General features: G+C 42.4%; 1 long non-coding RNA gene across 1 annotated transcript; it reads right to left on the bottom strand.

The window, feature by feature from the left end:
- Positions 1 to 974: 974 nt before the first annotated feature.
- Positions 975 to 13327, bottom strand: LOC135237985 (uncharacterized). Its single transcript, XR_010324978.1, has 3 exons — positions 13009 to 13327; positions 4190 to 4380; positions 975 to 3544 (listed from the first exon to the last, which is right to left on the bottom strand). It is a non-coding gene; the product is annotated as an uncharacterized LOC135237985 (long non-coding RNA).
- Positions 13328 to 21116: the final 7789 nt, after the last annotated feature.

The raw sequence follows: 21116 nt of genomic DNA, 5'->3' as shown, positions 1-21116 counted from the left end.
AAACGGTGTGAGAAAATGGTTAATGCTTCCCTGGCTTGTAAGATTGGCCTTTCTTATTGCAGGTTATTGTACTGTTTTGGCTGAATGAAAATATAAAATTTTGTCCATTCTACTCAGTTTTCTGTGAGGAGTCTCAGATTCTATAGTGCGTGAAATTCAAATAAAGTCGTGCGTCTTTCTGAAGTGCTGAAAAGCCCATATAAAACATTTAGCCAAGCTCTGCCAAAGTGAAACACGAACTCTGGCAAAATGGATTGTGAAAGCTTATATTCGATCGTACATGGAAACATGTAACAGCTGCCTTTAATGCGAAAATGATTTGGTCTGTCCGCCGGTATTATCATATAAGCGGCCTGAGAGGAATTTATTAACGTCAGACAAACTTAAACTTTAAGGTATGGCTTTCGGGAAAATGTCAACATGTAGAAGAGAAGCAATAGGGCTAAATTAAGCCTTTCCCTTTCAGATTTTTCAAATTACAGCCCATTCTCAAGAAAGTCAGTCTCTTTCGCAGAAAACGTGTTTTCACTAAAAACCCCCTTTTTTTCGGTGCCCGCCATAGTTTTTTGGCTCGCAGACAACTGCGCTAACTACAGAAATCCCTGAGGTTTCTTTGGTCTCTTTTCCCACAGTGTAACTGAGACTTTCAGTGACAAATAACAGGGACGGTCCCATTCAAGGACACCAGTTATGCAGATGGACGTAGATCAAGGTCCATGTCTCTATTGAGAAAACCCAGGGTCGTGAAGGAGGGGGGAGGTGGCAGCCTCAGTGGATTCGGAACAGGATCACTGCTCCCTTTAAGTGAAATGACCTCATGATGTGACCCCACCCCTTTAGAGACATCAATAAGAACCAAATCAGGAGTCTCTTCTTACCATTCAGAAATCGGAGTGATGTGGAGAACGTTTTATTTGAAACTATACAAAACGTATATACCAGGACAAAGCCTTCATTTAGGTAGTGATATTGTGCTGGGCGATGTTAATGTTAGCAAAGACAAAGATTATTCACAAGCTATATTTATTGAAAAAAGAAAACTAACCCAATTCATTGCCAATTTCATTAATATGTAAAGGAATACAGCACTCAACACAGGATTCTAAAGGTTTGTAAATTCCCTTGGGCAAAATTTCTGAAATATATTCTATTGACTTCACAGTTTCTTAAAAATGAAACGGGCGAATTTACAAACTGCTTTACGGAGCATGAGTATTTGATCAGAAATAGTTACAGCGCTGAATACACTAAGGCTAGGTTAAGCTTACTGATACTGACCTCTCAATTCTCCCCCAGTCTTTTAACTTATAACCTAGCAGTTTAAGCCTACATGCTAAATGTGATCACAACGTGTGTCCCTCTCTCTCCACTCAAATGAATACTGCAGTTTAAACATATTCTGTGTAGAAACAGTTGCTGCAGCCATGGAGAGAGGACAGTGAAACCAACACCCTCATTCTTCCTGATCACCAGCCTTCACTCAGTAAGACAGAGCCATACCAAATCGGCTCTGAAGTTAAAATTTGCATCAATGCCAAACCCCTTCATTTCAGGTTCACAAGAATGTGCACGCACACACATACACACACACGCATGCACGCATGCACGCACGCACACACACACAATTTTGTTTTATTTTTGTATGGGATCCAGAAAAAATGAGGTCTGTCAGGATGGGATGGGACTGAAGAGAATCCACAGAACAGATCAGAACACTGGGCTTCACAAAGTCATACATCCAAAAAAGAAGAAAATAACATGTTTTGACACTAAAATAAGGCTGGCTTCAATTTCACAAAATGATATTTAAAAGAATTAAACGGTTTACTTGTACCGCAATAGCTGGGACAGTGGCCTTCTTTACACTATCAGTTAAAATGTGGCTTTGTATCTGACTGTTGTGAGATCTAGCTGCAATTGCTCGAAAAGACAAAACAACAAAAACAAAACATAGCCTGTCCAGACGCAAAAAGAAACATTCACAAAAGGTCAGCAGCACAGCCGGGACCGGGGAAACAGAATTCTGTTTTGGAGCCGGTTTGAGGTCACAAGCAGTTGACTCCGCATCCCAGGTCAAACGTCACTATGCTCATCCGTCAGAACCAAACAGAAACTTGGTTTGCAGCAATCTTAGTGACTGCTGCTATTGCTGGCTACGCTAACAGAGGGCCAGGCAGACCTCTGTTGTACAGCAGTACTCTTTGAGAGAAAAATAATAAAATGCTATCCATCCTTCAGTTGAGACTTTAAACTGAAGTCCTGACTCGCTGTGGACATTATACATGTCTGATTGCTTTTTGAAAGAGTATAGGATACAACCTCATTGAGCTGATCAAATTCCCACAAAGGTGGCTACCTTCATCTGGCCACTTAACCATCAATATGATTGGCTAGACAATCTGTTGTGTTCCTATGGACCTTGATTCCCCAGACTGTCATTGCGAAAGAGAACGTAGTTAAGTTCGCGGTTGACCTACCTGATTAAATAAACACAAACAAATAATAAGGCGATGGTCATGACAGTGACCGTAACTGTGACGACGATGCTTCCCCCTTCCTGGTCATCACTTTCAAAGGTCACGACGGGCAGTTGTTAGTACCTGCCAGACAGCTGCTGTTGAACTAAATGCGATTCAAAGCTTGTTTCTGCATGGAGATTCTACGCAGTGTAGGGTGCATGTGTTTGAACAGTGCGACTAGATTCAGTGTGTCTCACAAACAAGTCTAAAATGTACTGACACACCTGGCAGGTACAGCGACCTTGAATTCGAACTTTTGCAAACTGTATTAACATTGAGACAAAGAAAACAAACTTTGTCCTCTCATTCAATGCAATTTACAGAGCTTGCTCCATTTTTGTACATACCTCATTTTCGAAACAACTAGTTACTGACTGAAAGCCGACAGAAGATAAATCAAAAACGTTGTTGAATACTCTGTTTCTAGGACACCACGCGGTGACTTACGCAACATTTACTGCTCATTGTTTGCTACAGTATTTAAACAAAATTACAGGGATGTGCATTGTCAGTGAAATCTAACAATGGAGGAGGCAGAATTGTTAAGGTTATAATTTTAAAAATCACACTGTTTAAATGTCTATGCCTGTGGGTCAATTTTTTTTTAAAGTCTGGTGGCAAAAGAAGCAGGGAGGGGTCTGTATCCAGTACTGAGTGGATGATAACACAAAGTTTGAACTAATTCTTATTAATTAACTTTAATTATATTATCTTTAATTTTTTACGGGCGGTACGGTGCTGCAGTGGGTAGCACTGTTGCCTCACAGGTCCTGGGTTCGAATCCCTTGTCCGCGTGGGTTTCCTCCAGGTACTCCAGTTTCATCCCACAGTCCAGACAAGGCATGCAGGTCGGCTGACCGGAGGCTCTAAATTGCCAGTTGGTATGAGTGTGTGAGTGAATGGTGAGTGAATGATGTGAGTGCCCTGCGATAGAATGTTGACCTGTCCAAGGTGTATTCCTGCCTCTCGCCCAATGCACGCTGGGATGGGCTCCAGCACTCCCCGCGACCCTGATCAGGAACAAGCTAGTATAGATAATGGATGGATGGATAGATAAATTTTTCACTGTGATCATGGTAAACCATTATGAGCAGATGGAACAGTTCTACAGACATTTAACAGATCTGGTAACCATCTGCATGTTACATCCTTTTCACGTTAAGGCAAAAAGAATGAAGCAAATATTTCAATACGTCCCCTATGATGATACCATTGCCATTCATCACACAGCCTTGCCAGTTATATCCACTGTTCTGTATATTGAGTGCTACATTATGCATGCCACCCAGGAGAGCAAACTCAAGAAGAAAGGCTTTACGTGCATAATCCATCCCTAACAAAGGACCATTACAAGAACGGTCTGTTCAACCAATCTTAGCTCATTACGGAGTGAGTCTATCATCACATTTACTGACATATAATCCACCTGACGAATTTCTGAAAAGAAAAAAAAAAAATGATGGCATCCTGCTCCAATTATGCATGTCCAAATTTTGGATTGCTCCTCCCCTAGTGTGTGGGCCACACTGACGCAACACAACCTCCTTTAGATCCGGGTGCTGTCACGGCAATGCTAATGTCGAACCCAATCTCTCCCATACCCAAAACAACGCCATTAAATTTGTATGGGAGAGAGAAAAAAAACTGAGGAAGAAGGAAGGCCCGCTTACCTGGAACCCGAGCTTCCGAACACAGGAAACGAACGTCCGGCTGGTCATCTTTCCAGGCGGTCAGCTGGGAGCTGGCGACGTGGAACCGGACACTCGACTCAGAGCGGCGGGAGGGCGTTCCGCGGGCTCTGGTTGTGTCACTGGAGACCTGGTCTAACTCCTCCATTGTCCGCGCAAAGCGTTGCACACCTCTACGACACAGGGGAGGAGTCACCATTAATACTTTAAAAGAAATGCCAGGGCGACATTAATTACATTTAAAAGGCCAGAAAGACGTCACCTGTGGAAATCAACAGTATCACTGTGACATAATCATACCTTACCTACCACTGATGCCAGTTTATAATGAGAGTCTTTGTCTGATAAACTTATATGCTGGAGCTCCCAGACTGGTGTCTTAATGGAATTTTTTTTCTCCCTTTTTATAAATATTGTTTATATATTCCATATTTATAAATGATTCCATACTAAAAGATAGAATACACCTGTTCAAATTGGTTGATAATATGATCATTGCAATTCACACATTTATATTGGACAACATTGGAAAACATCCACACGGAAAATAATTCTGTGTAAAATCAACTCCAATAGTATACGTTTAACAGAGCACATCCTGTCTCTAACTGACTCATAGAAACCGTTTGACTTAACTTGACGCTGGGAATTGTGATGTACAATATGTATAGTGCCTTGTTTCAGACATTCTTCTGCGTACTACAATGTTGAATATTAAATGAACTGCAGCCTGCAATGGGTGTTGGATAGTTAACCATTTTAGGGATATTGGGATTCTCGGTCGATGGGTACTCATTTTACCAAAACTTTGCAACTAATCAATATTGTAGGCCTAAAATTGGGGCAAAGACCAGTGATGTTCTATGATGAATGATCAAAAAGTCTGATGAAGGGATGATCAGCTCTCAGAAAGCAAAGTGTCCACTCAGATACATCTTTCCCCTGATCCTTCCTAAAACTGGGCAACTCATGTCTATGTACAGATAATGTGATGTAAGGTTCATTGATGCAGAGAAAGACCTGTTGCTCCTTCTTGAATAGAAAGCGGTCCACCAGCCCCAGCTGATGTCTGGTGTTTCTATGATGCAACGCACACTCACGACGCACTTTGAACCTAGAGCACTTTTTTCAGCATAACAAAATGCACACAACGCTTCCCAGGGCTGAGCTTGTGGAGACTGCAGAGAGGTCTAAGTGTTTAGCAAGATAGTCGTACACTGACAGTCACTTGGAGCCAGTTTGTGAGAACCTGAACCCCACAAGCTAAAGTAGCACCCCCCCCCTATTTCCACAGAGCTATTTGTGTCAATGACCACGTTTCCTGCACAAACCGAGACACGACAGACCTTGCCCTCCTACGTACGACTGATGTGTGTAGCTTTCACTGCGCTCCGTTAGCATTAGCCTTTTGGAAAAATTCCCAAGTCTGGCAATAAGAACCAGAGACCATGTGGAGTCCAGCTTCTCCTGAGGTGATTTAGCACTGCTGCATTATGTAAACAGGATGAGCATCAAAGGGAAGGAGGACACGCAGGCCTGTGGTTCCATCGCCGTCGCCCGATTCGCCCCTCGTTCACATCGCCCATGCCGGACCCCTCATCCCCCTTCCTCTCAGTGTCATGGAAGGCATCACGGTGTCCTGCGACGGGACGCTGTTACTATGGAGATTTGGCTTTTGGAGATACTATAGTGTCCCACTCTGAACACTGTTACTCTGGAGGTCTGGCTTTTGGAGATATTATAGTGTCCTGCTCTAAACACTGTTACTATGGAGATCTGGTTTTTGGAGATATTATAGTGTCCCGCTCTGAAAGCTGTTACTATGAAGGTCTGGTTTTTGGAGATATTATAGTGTCCCATTCTGAAAGCAGTTACTATGGAGGTCCAGCTGCAGAAGATCCTATAGAGTCCCGCTCTGAAAGCAGTTACTATGGAGGTCCAGCTGCAGAAGATCCTATAGAGTCCGCTCTGAAGCTGTTACTATGGAGGTCCAGCTGCAGGAGATCCTATAGTGTCCCGCTCTGAAAGCTGTTACTATGGAGGTCCAGCTGCAGGAGATCCTATAGTGTCCCGCTCTGAAAGCTGTTACTATGGAGGTCCAGCTGCAGGAGATCCTATAGTGTCCCGCTCTGAAAGCTGTTACTATGGAGGTCCAGCTGCAGGAGATCCTATAGTGTCCCGCTCTGAAAGCTGTTACTATGGAGGTCCAGCTGCAGGAGATCCTATAGTGGTACTAACCTTGCGGACTGAGGAGCAAGGGATGCCAAGGCCTGAATATTTCTGAATGGTATTTCTTTCTTTTTTTGAGGCTGTAAGACTCTAGGACACTGCGGATTCCTGAACATACTCAACCGTTCTCTTCTAAGTACACAGGTCTACCCCTGCTGGTCTCTGGTGGCCTTTGTATTTTTATGAGACGATATCAAGTTATTTGACTGTTATGATTTTTATTCAGTTCAAACCCACTGGAAGGCACCAGATGATACGAGAAGGTAAACACCAGCATCCAGGCCTCAGTGCTTTGAGCAAACCTATCAAAGCTGGTAATATTGAATCTGTTTGCACTCTTCCAAATTGGCAACGCCGCTAGTGATGAACGACATGGCACGAGCAAGATGGGGCATTCCAAAATGCGACAGGTCCTGACCGGGCCAGGAGTAAAACCGTACACACTCTCACCTCTGCTCCCTTTGCCCAGTAGTTGGGGTTGTGGGGGTCAGAGGTCACCTCTGAACACAGCTGCTCCAGTGTGGGATCGTCACTGGGGTGGGGGGGGGAGGGGTCTTACAGCCCCAGCCAGCCTGCACACGCAAAGAGGGGATCTTTTTTTTCGGGGGGGGGGGGAGTTTGGGGGCGCACGGAAAGAGAGAGAGAGTTCATAAATGTCTTTCAGATGAGTAGCCGGATCGCGGCTACAGGAAGCAGAGAGGCCGGGAGCAGCGGCCCGAGGCCTGTGGGATACTCAAACCCCCACGTGGGCTCTGGCTCCAGGGCCTGTTACTGCCTCTCAGCGCCGTCCAGAGGAAGACTAAACAAAATCCGCCGGAGCTTTCACTCCAGACGTCAGGCCCTCTTCATCCGTCCCTGATGTGGGAAGCGGAGCGCCTACCCCGGCGCTCCCTGTCAAACGTCTGTTTTCCGTCCGGCAAAATCAGCCGAAGAAAAAAAACTGTCAGCTGCATCTTTCCTGTTGGCACTTTTGAAAGGGAAATGGCTCTGAGTAATTTGAAATTTATATATTTTGTTGGTTTTGTCGATAGTTCGTTCCAGAGAAATTTGTCAGCGTGATGGATGGCGGGACGGATGGCGGGGTTGGGCCAAAAACGAAAAAACGAAAGGCAAAAAAACAATGGCTCCGGTTCCGGGAGGCACAATCCATCCTCTAGCGGCGAGGGTGGTCCCTCAAACTCTGCGATACTGAGAATCTTCATTGTAACCCTCTCTTGAACATGCCACAAACAACAACAAAATAGTTATTCCTAATGGCAAACAGATTACCCATGCGATGCGCCGGGAAAAACAATGTGCAAACACACGGTAGGCAGTCTGGATGACGAAAAAGAAGAGAGAGAAGCCTAATGCGAAAAATATGACTCAACTTAAACTTGCCTAACGAGGTGAACTGAACACCGAGGGGATAGTTCTACTTGCGAGAGTTGCATGGGCAAGCAAAAAAGCGCAGTAAATGCAAATGAGCCAACTGCAATTCCAATGCGATTTCTGGGTCAGAGAACATTGACAAAGAGTCCTCGACGCTGCAAAAGTGCCGCAGGCAAACTATTTTCATTAGATGTAAATTTTTTTTTTTTTTACTTGCAACATTGAGAGCATTTATTAAAAATGTATTTGCTGTCTTTCTTGCCATGAATGTAGAGCGCTCCTGTCATCTAGATGGTGAGACGGTGTTGAGAGACTGCCACCTTGTGGTCAGAGTGCAGGAATGTCTGCAACATTTAAAATTCAGAACCATCGACTTAAAAGAATCACTTCGAACTTTTCAACAGCTGGATCAAGCGTGTGCCCGCATGTGAAGTTGTGTTCTTTTTATTTTGCGTTTTTTTTTAAACCCGATAATCAGTTATTTGCTCTGTGAGAAAAAAAAAAAGAAAGAAATCACAGAAGGAGGAGACGTGCCAAAAGTTCACGCACCTATAAAATTTTACGGGTTTGCATTTTACGACGATGTTTTGCCATCTCAACCAATACAGTATGTTCTTATCGGATACCCTCATTTTTTTTCGAATTTTTTAATTGTCCCACATGTCTGTGCCAATAGGAACCCGGAAGGCATCCGAATCTGTTTAATATTCACTGGTTACACTTCAAAGAGTGGAACTGACAGGTGCTGGGAATGAGCTGTTTCTAAACATGCCAGAAAGCAGCATTGTGTAAAATAAAAAAGCTGGTCTGTCCTGATCCGCTGTACAATATGACAAAACACCTTCCTCCACAACCAGACAGTTACCCCGAGCTGAAGTGATGGCAAGAATCCATGGCTGTGGTGATTTGAAAATTAAGATCTAGGCCTAATTTGAGATGGAATTTATACTTTAACACAGATTCGCTCAGAAAGATTATTTTTTCTCTCTCTCTCTCAATTTGTTCAATTAAAAATGGCTTCAGCCCATCAATAAGTAACCAGATTTTGTTGATCAAAGTCTTGACCGAAGACTGTGATTAGTTAATCAGTTGAATCAGGGGTCACGATGCTGGACGAAAACAAACTGGCGCCCACATCAACCTTCTTCTGAGGAGACTGAACACCCTCGCTTTAAATCAAATGAGGTCTCGTTTTGAGTGGAAAGTTGTTTTTTAACATCTGATTTGCAACAAGTTAAGCTACCATTTGCAACAGCACAGTTCAGTTTCATGGAATACATTCTTTAAGCCTCTTGCTTTAATGATCTGCTGTTAGCTATGAATGGCACACATTCATTGTGTGGTATTATCTGTTTTTATCACCACTCGTTCTTGGAGGACTTAAACACACACCGTCCACAGTCGTTCACAGGTCGTAGCTTAATTAGGTTGTAGGACGGAGTGTAGCCTAGTGGGTAAGGAACTGGGCTTGTAACCGAGAGGTTGCAGGTTTGATTCCTGGGTAGGACATTGCCGTTGTACCCTTGAGCAAGGTACTTAACCTGCATTGCTTCAGTATATATCCAGCTGTATAAATGGATACAATGTAAAAATGCTATGTAAAAGTTGTGTAAGTCGCTCTGGATAAGAGCGTCTGCTAAATGCCTGTAATGTAAATGTAATGTAATGTAATGTAATTATTTTCATATCCTCACTAATTGTGAATTTCCCACAAAAAGACTGTGATTTTGAAGTTGATTTTTATAAAGTCGTGAGAACAAGCGAAACAGGTGGCTGTGTCCCAGTTTTTACAACAGATTTTTTTTTTTTACAATCTGAATGAATGTTTTTATGAAATATTTCATTGCAAAGTAAGTATTAAAGGTACAGTTAGTTAGCTGGAATATTCTCAAGTAAGATTACAGCAGGGGTGTCCGATCTAGTCTGAAAAGGGCCAGTGTGGGTGCTGGTTTTTGTTTTGGCCTAGCACTATGACACCTGATTCAACTAATTAACTGATAATGGTCTTCAATCAAGGCCTTGATAAGTAGAATCAGGTGTATTACTGCTGGGATATAACAAAAGCCTGCACCCACACTAGCCCTTTTCCGATAAGATCGGACACCCCTGGATTACAGTATATCTGGTATGGACAGGGTTTTTGCTTCAAAGGACAAGGGGGACATCTAGCGTTGAAAGTGGGAACTAATTTTAGGATATCATAGAGTCTCATGATGTCAGTGAAAGTATTATTACTGAGGTCATCATTCACAGCAATCTGAAATAATGGGATTTTATGTGGAGGATGCTGGGTTGATATAAGAATGTTTTAAACTATACCATGATCTATGGTGCTACGAGACACAATTAGCCACATAACATGTGGTTAAATACTTAGGCCACCTCTCTCTGGTGGGTGTGTTTCACAGCACAGTTTAAATTTCCATCTGACAGTTTTATCTCATTGTGAAAATAATAACACTTCATACTTTTTTACAATTTACAAATGACAAAAGCTATCAGAAATTACTAGATGAGCAGAAGAATTGCTATTAGAACATTCTCACTATGGGGTGCCATTTGTAAAAAGTTGCGCAATCAGAATTTCAATGTTTCTGTTCTTTTGTTACTCATGCAACATAATGTTCCTGAAACTGTTATAACAAAATAAAAATGTTAAATTTGGTTCCTTTTCTCCCACCTCGCAAACACTGAAACCAATCTAGTAGCCTGTCTCAAAATGATATTTGTGACCATGTTACCAAAAATAAACACAGGAAAGTGAGGTTATTATTTATTATTTTTAGTTGTGCAGCAGTCATTCTCTGAGATGCACATGGCTTTTGGCTGCTGTATTAATCACAACTGCCTACATGAAGCCCTCCCCCGCCCCCCCCCCCCCCCCCAATCACCACCCACCCCGGTTTTAAAAAAGAAACGCATTCTATGGATGATGAAAAACACAGTGGCCAGACAATATTAGACTGTGTTAGTACTGAATAACTTGGCTTGGCTAACACAGCACCATGGCAAAATAACCATTAGAATTGCTGTGATATAGGGACATGACAGGGTAAAATCCTGTCAGAAGAGGCACAGCTCTCAAATCGCTCACAGCAGCATAAGCAAATAATCTGATCAACTCCAGGTATTTACAAGGTGTAGCATAGCAGCAGCTACAGAGGTAATTGAAATACAGGCTTTGTAAACTGCAGAAGTTACATTACATTTATTTTGCAGAAGCTTTTATCCAAAGCGACGTACAAAATGTGCATACGGAAGGTCATTGGAACAATTACAAAACACAGGTCCAATAAGGTACAATACTCATTATGTAACAGTTATTCACAGAACACATTAACTCCAGTTCACACAGTAAGTATTGGCTACGTCAGAAAGCTATGGTTCGTCAAACTAGAAAGAGACATGACAATGAGCTACAACATCGAGATAACGTGAAATATAAGTGTTGTATGAAAACATGGGTGTAACATGAAAGTGCAAGAGGAACAAAATAGAAGTGATAAGTGTGATCCTAGATTGGGAGTGCCCTGCAGAGTAGTGATAACTAGTCCAGGTACAGTTTGAAGGGATGCATCTTTAGACCACAGCGGAAGATGGGCAATGACTGAGTGGTTTGTAGAGGAAAGGGGAGGTTGTTCCACCACGGAGGTGTCAAAGCTGAGAAGGACTGTGGCTGGGATGAGCAAGAACCATGGCAGGAAGTGCAAGTCGCCCCGCTGCAGCAGATCAGAGTGGCTGAGCTGGTGTGTAGGGCTGAATCAAGTCCTGTAGGTAGGCGAGGGCTGTACTGTCGGCTGCAGTGTAGGCCAGAGTCAGGAATTTTAACCTGATACTGGCAGTGATTGGTAGCCACTGGAGTGACCTCAGCAGGGAAGTGACATGTGAGGAAGGTTGAAGACAAGTCAGGCAGCAGCGCTCGGGATCAATCATATCAAGGGCATTGTCACAAAGCAGCTTTAGAGAGGCCTTTTTCCAGGCCTGAAGCCCCCAAGAGCACGCCATGGTCAGCTGTGAAAAACTCGCTGGTAATATGCAGAGGTGGGTAGAGTAGCCAAAAACTGTACTCAAGTAAAAGTATTGTTACTTTAAAATAAAAATGACTCAAGTAGAAGTAAAAGTAGTTATCCAAATAATTACTTGAGTAAGAAAGTATCCTGTGAAAAGACTACTCAAGTACTGAGTTACTTCATATAATTTGATTTAATGTTGAAATAAGCAGAGCAAGATGAACGTAAAAATCCAAATGTCCAAAATATAAAATTGTAAATGCTTGTCCAATAGAAATAAAGAAAATATAAAATAGCCATGTGCAAATTCAAATATGGCCTAAATCATATCCCTTTAAATAAAACAATACACAGGAGGTTCGTCAGAAGAGGAGGATTTTCGCTTTCTGTTGTACTCTATTAAGTCTGTATACCTCATCAGTTTGTTGGGGTGAACCCTCCGTTGACAGAAAAAATATCAATGAGGCTACAGGGGATTTGTCCATTAAAATAGACTCATCATCACAACAAAGAGGATCCTGCTCAAATTCAAACAGAAACTTTATATGTGGAAAACATAATGGTTTGTCGCACCATTATTGTACCTTATGGTGCACTTATCCACAATATCCCAAAGTCCCATGATGCCTTGCGCGGGATATGTGCAGAACTTCCGGTTTAGCGTAAACAAACTTTATGTATGCTATGCAATGTTCCAGCGCTCACGTCATGACTGTTGCATGCTTCACAAAAACTATTACATTACTAACTAACGCTTACATTACAGTGTGAAATATCCACATTAATACCAGTAACCTATTTAAACACACTCAATTTCAAAAATAACGTATATAACCGAAGTATTTTGAACAATAATAGCCTACTTACATAGCAATGATGAAATCTTATCTGTGTTCAGTAGATGGAGACAGAGACAGTAAATCAACAATACAGTTCAATCCGCTTCTGTTTTGCTCCAGAAAACGATGTCAGCTAGGTCTATCAGCAAACATGCGGCTTAGCTATGCCCAGAAGTCCTCAATAATAAAAGTATTTCCCAAGAAATTACGAATAATAGTTGACCACCTTTCGTGAGTGAATGCATAAGTGAATGCGATGATAAGAAAAAATTCGGTTACGCTGACCTAGAAAACGCTATTCCAAAAGCAAAATTAGACATGTTATACATCGTTAGAAAGCTTATACTCTCACCCGCCGTTGTTTCAGCCATTGTTGTCGCCCACTCATCCTTCTGTGTGCTGTGACTGGCTACGTTTGATTGGTGAAACGGAGTCATGTGGGGCTATGACAGCGCCAAAGCAAAGACCAGTCAGCCTCTTTGGCTGAAGTCTCTGAGAGAAAGAAACAAACAGAACGTGCGTTGAATAAAAAATGGGTAAAAAATAAAAGTAACGAGCGGAATGTAGCCGAATATAACGGAGTAAAAGTAACATTTTTTCTTCGCAAATATACTCGAGTAAAAGTGAAAAGTATGTTGCCTTAAAACTACTCTTACAAGTACAATTTATTCAAAAAGTTACTTAAGTAAATGTAACGGTGTAAATATAACGCGTTACTACTCACCTCTGGTAATATGAAGAAACCTTGAGCGGGGGAACCCAACTGCTGCTGGCTGACACTGCTTAATTAGAAAAAAGTTGATTACAAAATGCATGTAATAAAAAGGAAAATGATGGTACAAAAATGCCAACAAGTCGCCACTATCTAATTTCAAATGTTGTCTTCTGCTAGCTGAAAGAGATTATTTATTACGTTAAATACCTATCTCCCCATTGCCTCAGAACCGAGTTTAAACCATTCAAGCAGACCCTAAATAAGGAAATCACACAGCTGATGATCACACATCTCTGAAATATTGCCGGCATTCTTCATGTAAGTAACGTTATATGCAATCAGATGGAAGTATGAAGCACAATATTAATTAAAAAGGATAATGACAGTGTATAAGTATCATTCATGTTTCCCCTTTCAAACCCACATAATTACAGTATGTGTACACACCCCCCATTCTGCAAGCGCATGGGTTGGGAAGGGAGGTGTACTGCCCTAGTATACTGTCTCTGCTTCGAGAGTGCTCTGCCTCTCTAAGGGGGCAAACCAACAGCTGGTCAGATTTTCTTCCAGGAGTAGCCTACATACATAGACATATGGTCCATTTCATTGGTTGCTCATCAAAGGGGTGTGTTAGTTGCTGATATCAAGGTAAACACAGGCAAAGTAACAAAATCACATTTTCAACTAATCAAGTTTATTGGTTCTAAATGAAAAACTCTTCCAAACATCAAAAGCCAGCCACGCAGTTTCAATAAACCTTTTATGTATTAACATTCAATTAACACTAAATTTTCAATTATTAAAAGGTAAAAAATGAACTCAATAATGAATGTCCATATAATAATCATTACACTCTGAGAACAGTGATATTGATTTTCTCTTTTACAGAACGCTTTCATCCAAATCTATCAGTTTTGTCCACATGCTCCTAGTTTCAACACTCTCGATGGATTCAGCGACTGGAAGCTGTTTCACGACGTCGAGCGTTTGAGTACTGCGGCACAAACAGCACGATTCGTCAGGTAGTCGTGAGGCAATCGCGCGAGAGCGGCTTCTCAGGCGAGGCTTCGTAACTTCGTGACGTTCGTTACTCGACGCGTTCCTGCGTGAGAAGATGGAAGGTTCGGTACGTCCGTTCTGAATCTGACGTCGCCGGCGAACGCGGCGATAGCCGGTTCTTGCGAGCCCGTTTGCGTCCTTCGTGTCTGTGTGACGTCTGACATGTGCGCTGTCGTGGTGAGAGAGTTCGGACTGAGCGCCAGGCGCTCGGTGAGCCGCTCTCAGTGTGATGGCGCACTTTTCCCAGTCGAGAACAAACACCAGATTTGTTATGATGAGGGTTGAAGTGTGAAGCATTGCAGTCTCCTCACAGAATGAGCCAATCGCAGAAACATGTCAATATGTGGATCCAGGGTCAGCAAATAGATTCAATGGCTGCTCAAACGTGCTTCACAAATGTGTGAGGAACTCGGGAGAGACTGAACAATTGAGAGGCTGAAAAACTCCCTGTACACAACGCTACATCAAAATAACCATCTCTCAGGTCGATTGTCAACAACAGATTGCTGGGTAGAGGGTAGGTTGCTTGTGAGTGAGAATTTGAAACAGTTGTTTCATTAAACGGCGACTCACATTTTCGGGGCGAAGGATGTAAAAAAATGGCGGTGGCATTATCAGAATGACCCGCTCTGCCAGTAGCTCAAGATCTCTTGGGAAAGGCCATGTCGGAGCAGGAGGTATGGCGACAGTCCTTCTGAAATCGCCAAAGGTGGGGGGGATATTGCAGCCAGTTACCCGTCATGATAAATGCACATAACCAGGGGGGTCAGTCTGTGTGCTCTGCGCACTCCTGATAATGGGAGGCTGGGGGAGAGGTGGGGCTCAGGGTAGGGAAAGTCTGGTGATGCATTTTTATTATTAAAGTCAAGTTTGGGTGTCTCTCTAGCATTCCATGTACAGAAACAGCCCAGTGATGGTGACAGAGCTCTGACTCTCTTCCCTTTGATTCACACGGAGGAGGACGGGGCATGTCCGCAGACCCGTCTTTGAGGTAGGCTGTGACCTGGTCGAGGTAGGCAGTGACCTGGTCCTCGTGGTTGGGGAGCTGGGTGTTTTGATTTTATTTGACCAGTGAGACACCCATGAAAGGAATCGGTTGGCGAGGGATTCCTACACACGGGGGCGGCACGGTGGCACAGCGGTTAGCGCTGTTACCTCCCAAAAAGGAGAAGGAGGATCTGGGTTTGAGTCCCGGCTGGCTGGATCCTCCCTGCGTGGAGCTTGCGTGTTCTCCCCATGTTCACGTGGGTTTCCTCCCACACCGAAATACATGCTTGTTAGTTCAGGTATAATTCTGCCATTGACCTAGGCACTGGCATCAGAACTAGAGTTGGTCCCCGGGTGCCGCACTGTGGCTGCCCACTGCTCCTAAGTAACCAGAGTGGGTTAAATATAGGGGACAAACTACCCAAAGAGGCTATTAAAATCTTATTTTAATTTATCTACAGTTTGGGGGGGGGGGCACCACTATTTTGAGCCTGTTTGCCATCCACCACTGGGTATATGATGTGTTTGGAGTCTTGTCACAAGACCCTTCCACATGTCTAGAACAAAGAAAACACCCTGTAAAATGGGTGTATTGTCACAGAAAAACAATTTTCGGTGGGATTTTGGAAATTCATTGGGGGTGACCCGACACATTAATGGCTTTTTCTCTCCTCCATTTATGAAATCCTTATAATAGGGGTGGGTTGACACTAGCATTTTTACTTCATTAATCAAAATAAAATACATGAAGAATATATTAGCCATAAAACTATGAAGCATAAAGGCTTGGCATCACACAACTGGTATTTAATTAGAATGGGTCCTCTGGTTGGGTGGCAATGTAGTATAATGGGTAAGGAGCTGGCCTTTTTACCTTAAAGTCGCAGTTTTGATTCCCAGGTAGGACACTGCCAATGTATCCTTGAGCAAGGTACTTAACCTGCATTGCTTCAGTACAAATCCAGCTGTATAAATGCAGTGTAAATGCTATGTAAAATGTTGGGTAAGTCGCTCTGGATAAGAGGGTCTGCTAAATGCCTGTAATGTAATGTAATGGTTGCTTGACCGTCCGCTCTGGCTGTATCCTTTGTTCAAATATGGTAAGTACTCAGTTCAGCAAGTGGAGTGAATAGAAGAAGGACGGCTGTCTGCACATGTTTTGGTCTTGCTAGTGTGTGCCCTGCAGGCCTAAAACAATTCATGGGAATTCCTAAATTAAAGAAAAGCGCTGTTTCATCGACGCATTAATATGACTTGACACCGAGTCTCTTGCCCAAGTCATTCTATTCATTTTATTTGTGTTAAGCATTCTTGCTGCAGTCATGCACACGCTTGCACATGTGTGCGTGTGTGAACAAAATTGAAGAAAATGTTTTGAAACAAAACAGCAAAAGAATGGCTTGCATTCTGTTCTGTACAGATTATTCTGAAACATGAGATGAACAATGTGGAAAATCAATATACCAGCATTTCCTTTCCTTTCAATCCCAGCCACTCCTCCCACAGCAGTCTGTTTCTGAGGTAAACACTTCTGCCTGCTATCCACACCCAGTGCAGTGGCTACACACACACACACACATACTGTGCATGCAAACATACATAGGCATTCCCGCTAATGCCTGTGGACAGGCAGGTACAGGTTGTTCCTCTTGTGCCTTTTTTTTTTTGCACTGCTCTTAGGTGTTATCAGAAATGTAGTTTAAAAACCACATTATAACTCACTTCCGTTTCAGAGCCGTGCATGTCCCGAGAAAGGGGAGAAAAGAGCTCTATCGATTTTCCGGGCCGCGCTCGTTCTTTTATGGGATATTGTAGCGTGAACGATGGCACACACGGAACTATCGACCGCGTGCGAGTCCTTCTGGGAACCCCTCAATAATGGTCTCAGATTGAAAGAGTTATCCTGCCCATTCCTGCTGGTCTTTAACTGAAATTGTACTCCGGACCTGTTCTCCTCGGAGAACCTTGAAGTGTTCATGGTATATATTTGTTCGCTAATGCGCTGTCTTGCATGGTAATTCATCCTGGCTCTCATACACGCGTTATTTATATCTAAATGAAATGTCATTATTTTAGGATTTCTGTTTGCGTTGCACAATGAACTTCAAATGCCTGGAGTACACTGCCAACTATATATTCTGTGAAATGAGGGAATGAGGTAAATATCTAAATGGATATAAATATCTAAACAGAAATAAATTCCAAGTGTGAAATTTTCAGCCAAGCTTCAGAAGAACCTAAGGGCCCTTTTTGTTCAGGTGCTTTATTTTTGTGGCTGGACTTAAATGCAACACAAAAACATAGACTGCAAAGGAATAAACAGCATGTCATTTGTTCTTTATGTATTTGTTTAAAAATACATTAAAATAAGCTGATATCAGTTATAGACATTCCAATTAAGAATATAAATTAAGATGAAATTATAAATATCTTCAGGAAAACATATAAGATATCTTATTCAGTTTCATTTCAGTTAGCATATTTACATACCCATCACCCTTCTTCCCATACGTGCATAAAAAAACTTGCACGGTCAGAATGGCTGATAAGGAGTAAGCTCCGTTACTAGTAGCAGTGGCCATGAGGCCCAGCCCACATTCCCTAGCCCTAACCTCATTTGTGGTCTGCAATTGGGATTCATAAAACAGGCTGTCCAAGTAACTGAGTGGCTAATATATAAAATAAACCACTCCTACCCGTAGATTCCATTCAGTTTAAAAATGGCATCCATCGAAATGACCTACAACATGTCCTTTTTTATCCAATAAACATTCCGTATGGCTTTTAGGTATTCAGCAAACGGAACGGCCATACATCTAGCAGGGTAACGCATTATATATGATTTAATTTTGAGTGGATTTGCCAAAAGGCTTCATAAGAAAAATGTCACATGTGCCATATTAGTCCACTTAAAGCTGGCTTTCGGTGTGAGGTTGGTGATAGTGCCTCTTGGCTAACCGCATTCATGGTGATATTTTTCTATTATGACAGGTGCAGACTGGTTAAGCAGCATGACGTGGAACCGGAAGGTTGCAAGTGCAATTCCCGGATGGGGCTCTAAACCAGAATTGCTTCAGTAAATATCCAGTAGCTCAATAAAATGAAAGCTAAGTAATTTGCCCTGGAGGAAGGTGTCAAGCCAAACAAACACATATAAATAAACCACAGTAATAACCCGAGGTAGCATAAACTATGGAGCCTTTAAACAGAAATGATCTTTGAGAGAACCGAGCTGCTCTAGCCCTAAGAGGGATGCCTCGCGCAAACCGCAGCCAAGCAGAGTGGCCACCGGGTGGCAGCAGAGCCACAGCGTGCGCACGCCGTGTGGCTCCGGGAGAGGAAGAGCCAAGCAAAGGAGAGGAGTGCCAAAACTCAAGCTCTCGCTGACACCTCAGCAACGAAGAAAAATGGGCCTCACATACTCTGCAAAATCTTCACCATCGAGCCACTTCACCTTTGTCCCGTCGACTCCTCGAACGAAGCTTAAAAAAGTGGAACAGGAATCAGAAATAGAAAACATCATGTGACGCATTCTGCGGTTTGACCATTAAAGCACGATGCACTCAGAACACTTGGTTTTCTGTTTCGTTATTATCACTGATACAGTGGTTCCCAAATTTGGAATCGGAAAACAAACTGCCACCTCACCCGACCCCTCGCACAATAAATAAATAACCCGAATAAAATCTTTGGTTGATGCACTTCCTGCACGGGCTGAAGTGATCCTGAGAAGATTGCTCACTTTTTTCCCCCCTCCTCTGACATTTTATCTCGGGAGACGAGAAAGCTTCAGCTTTTTCCTGTTCGTGGCTGTGACAGTTACACACAGGCTAAATTCTCAAGCTCACTGTCAATCTGCAGTCTTATTGACTCCGTGACTAATTAGCCGGATGACTCTGTGCCTGTCCGCTGCAGCTGATGTACAGTATGGTGAGCTTTCCGGTACCATGGCTTCCTGAAAGCCATCCAGGTGGACAATGAATGTTATTGTTGGTTTAGATGTGTGAATGTCCTCATCGTGAAGTATGGGCCATGCACCATAGACATATTCACGTGACACATTTAACCTACTGTGCATTGCAGTGTCCTACCACATGGCATAAACCCCTAAATGGACACTGATATATATTAAAATATATATAATATTTATATTTTAAAAGAAATATAATCTGATCAGTGGCAAATTTATTTAACATTTATATTATATTTTATCACATTTTTAAAATTGTGTATTGGATGTTCAACATAAAGAATGTTCAATGTGGATATTAAATGTACAGGTAACTATAAAAATGAAGGCAAATTTGACCACAGTAATTCTCCCTGTGATGTTCCTGATGTGCTGTTCTTGAAGATACTGCACAGTAAAATGTCCCACGTTCAATTCAACTCTAACAGTTGCACTCTGCACTCTAGCACTCTGGCATGTGGGACAAGATGTTATCTGTTATGAGTTGAATTAACACTGCAAATTTCACTGTGTGCCAACTCATACCCTAGATTGATATTTCAGCTGATTCAGAGTTGCTCATCTGTTTTGCCTTGCATCTCAAACCAATGCGTGGTCAAGGAGGATACACTTTTGACTACAGTTGCTCTTAATTGTCTTTCCGTCAGACTTCCATACAGCATCACCTTAGCCTCTGTTCCTCATGAAACCTCAGCAAGTTCAGCAGTCTTGAGCGGTCCCTGAACGGTCATGCCAAATGTGCCCCAACCACCACTCCTCTTTCAAGGTATATTCTAATGGCCACGGTGGCCAAAAAAATGGACGACTGTGCCTGCCCAAAAGTTTTATACACAACCATGAGGATGCTGGAATGTTAATTGCTTAGTAACCCAGGAACCATACCTCTGCTTTATACTATTTATTTCATTTTGGCAGTTAACTGTGTTTATTTTGAAAAAGTTTTTTGTTTTAAATGGTTTAATGAACTTCACAGTGTGAAATAACAGTGTGGAAATAAGGAAAAATAGCTTAATGAAAATAAAAACCAAAGGAATAGCAAATATTTGTAAAATTGGCCCTGCTTTTGGTCTGCAGGCTCAAAAGCACAGGAGCCAGTGATCCGCCTTTGCCAGAATAGTCTAACAAAAGACACGCCACGGAACAACAACCTCACAAACTGCTTAAAAGTTTTTTCATATACACTCTTAAAACACTGCATGTCTAAAACTACACCTTAAAATAGCTGCTATTGTCTGTTAAAACTTCCTTAAAATACAATGTACATTCATAACATACTTTCCGTAAAATACAGCTTAGCATTGTCTATTAACACTCTCCTTGAAATAGCATGGTTAGCATTGCTATATAATACTTTCCCAGTCAAAGACACAGCTTGCATTGCATATATAACACTCTCCCTTGAAAAGACATGGCTTGCATTGCTTATAAAACACTCTCCCCTGAAAAGACATGGCTAGCATTGCCTATATAACACTCTCCCCTGAAAAGACATGGCTAGCATTGCCTATATAACACTCTTCCCTGGAAAGACATGGCTAGCATTGCCTATATAACACTCTTCCCTGAAAAGATATGGTTAGCATTACTTATATAACACTCTCCCCTGAAAGGACATGGCTAGCATTGCCTATATAACAGTCTTCCCTGAAAAGACATGGCTAGCATTGCCTATATAATACTGTCCCCTGAAAGGACATGGCTAGCATTGCCTGTATGCTGGCGGCTGATA

This window comes from Anguilla rostrata, chromosome 13 (genome assembly GCF_018555375.3).
Source record: "Anguilla rostrata isolate EN2019 chromosome 13, ASM1855537v3, whole genome shotgun sequence".
Taxonomy (NCBI): domain Eukaryota; kingdom Metazoa; phylum Chordata; class Actinopteri; order Anguilliformes; family Anguillidae; genus Anguilla; species Anguilla rostrata.
This window is presented reverse-complemented; position numbering and strand designations above follow the sequence as displayed.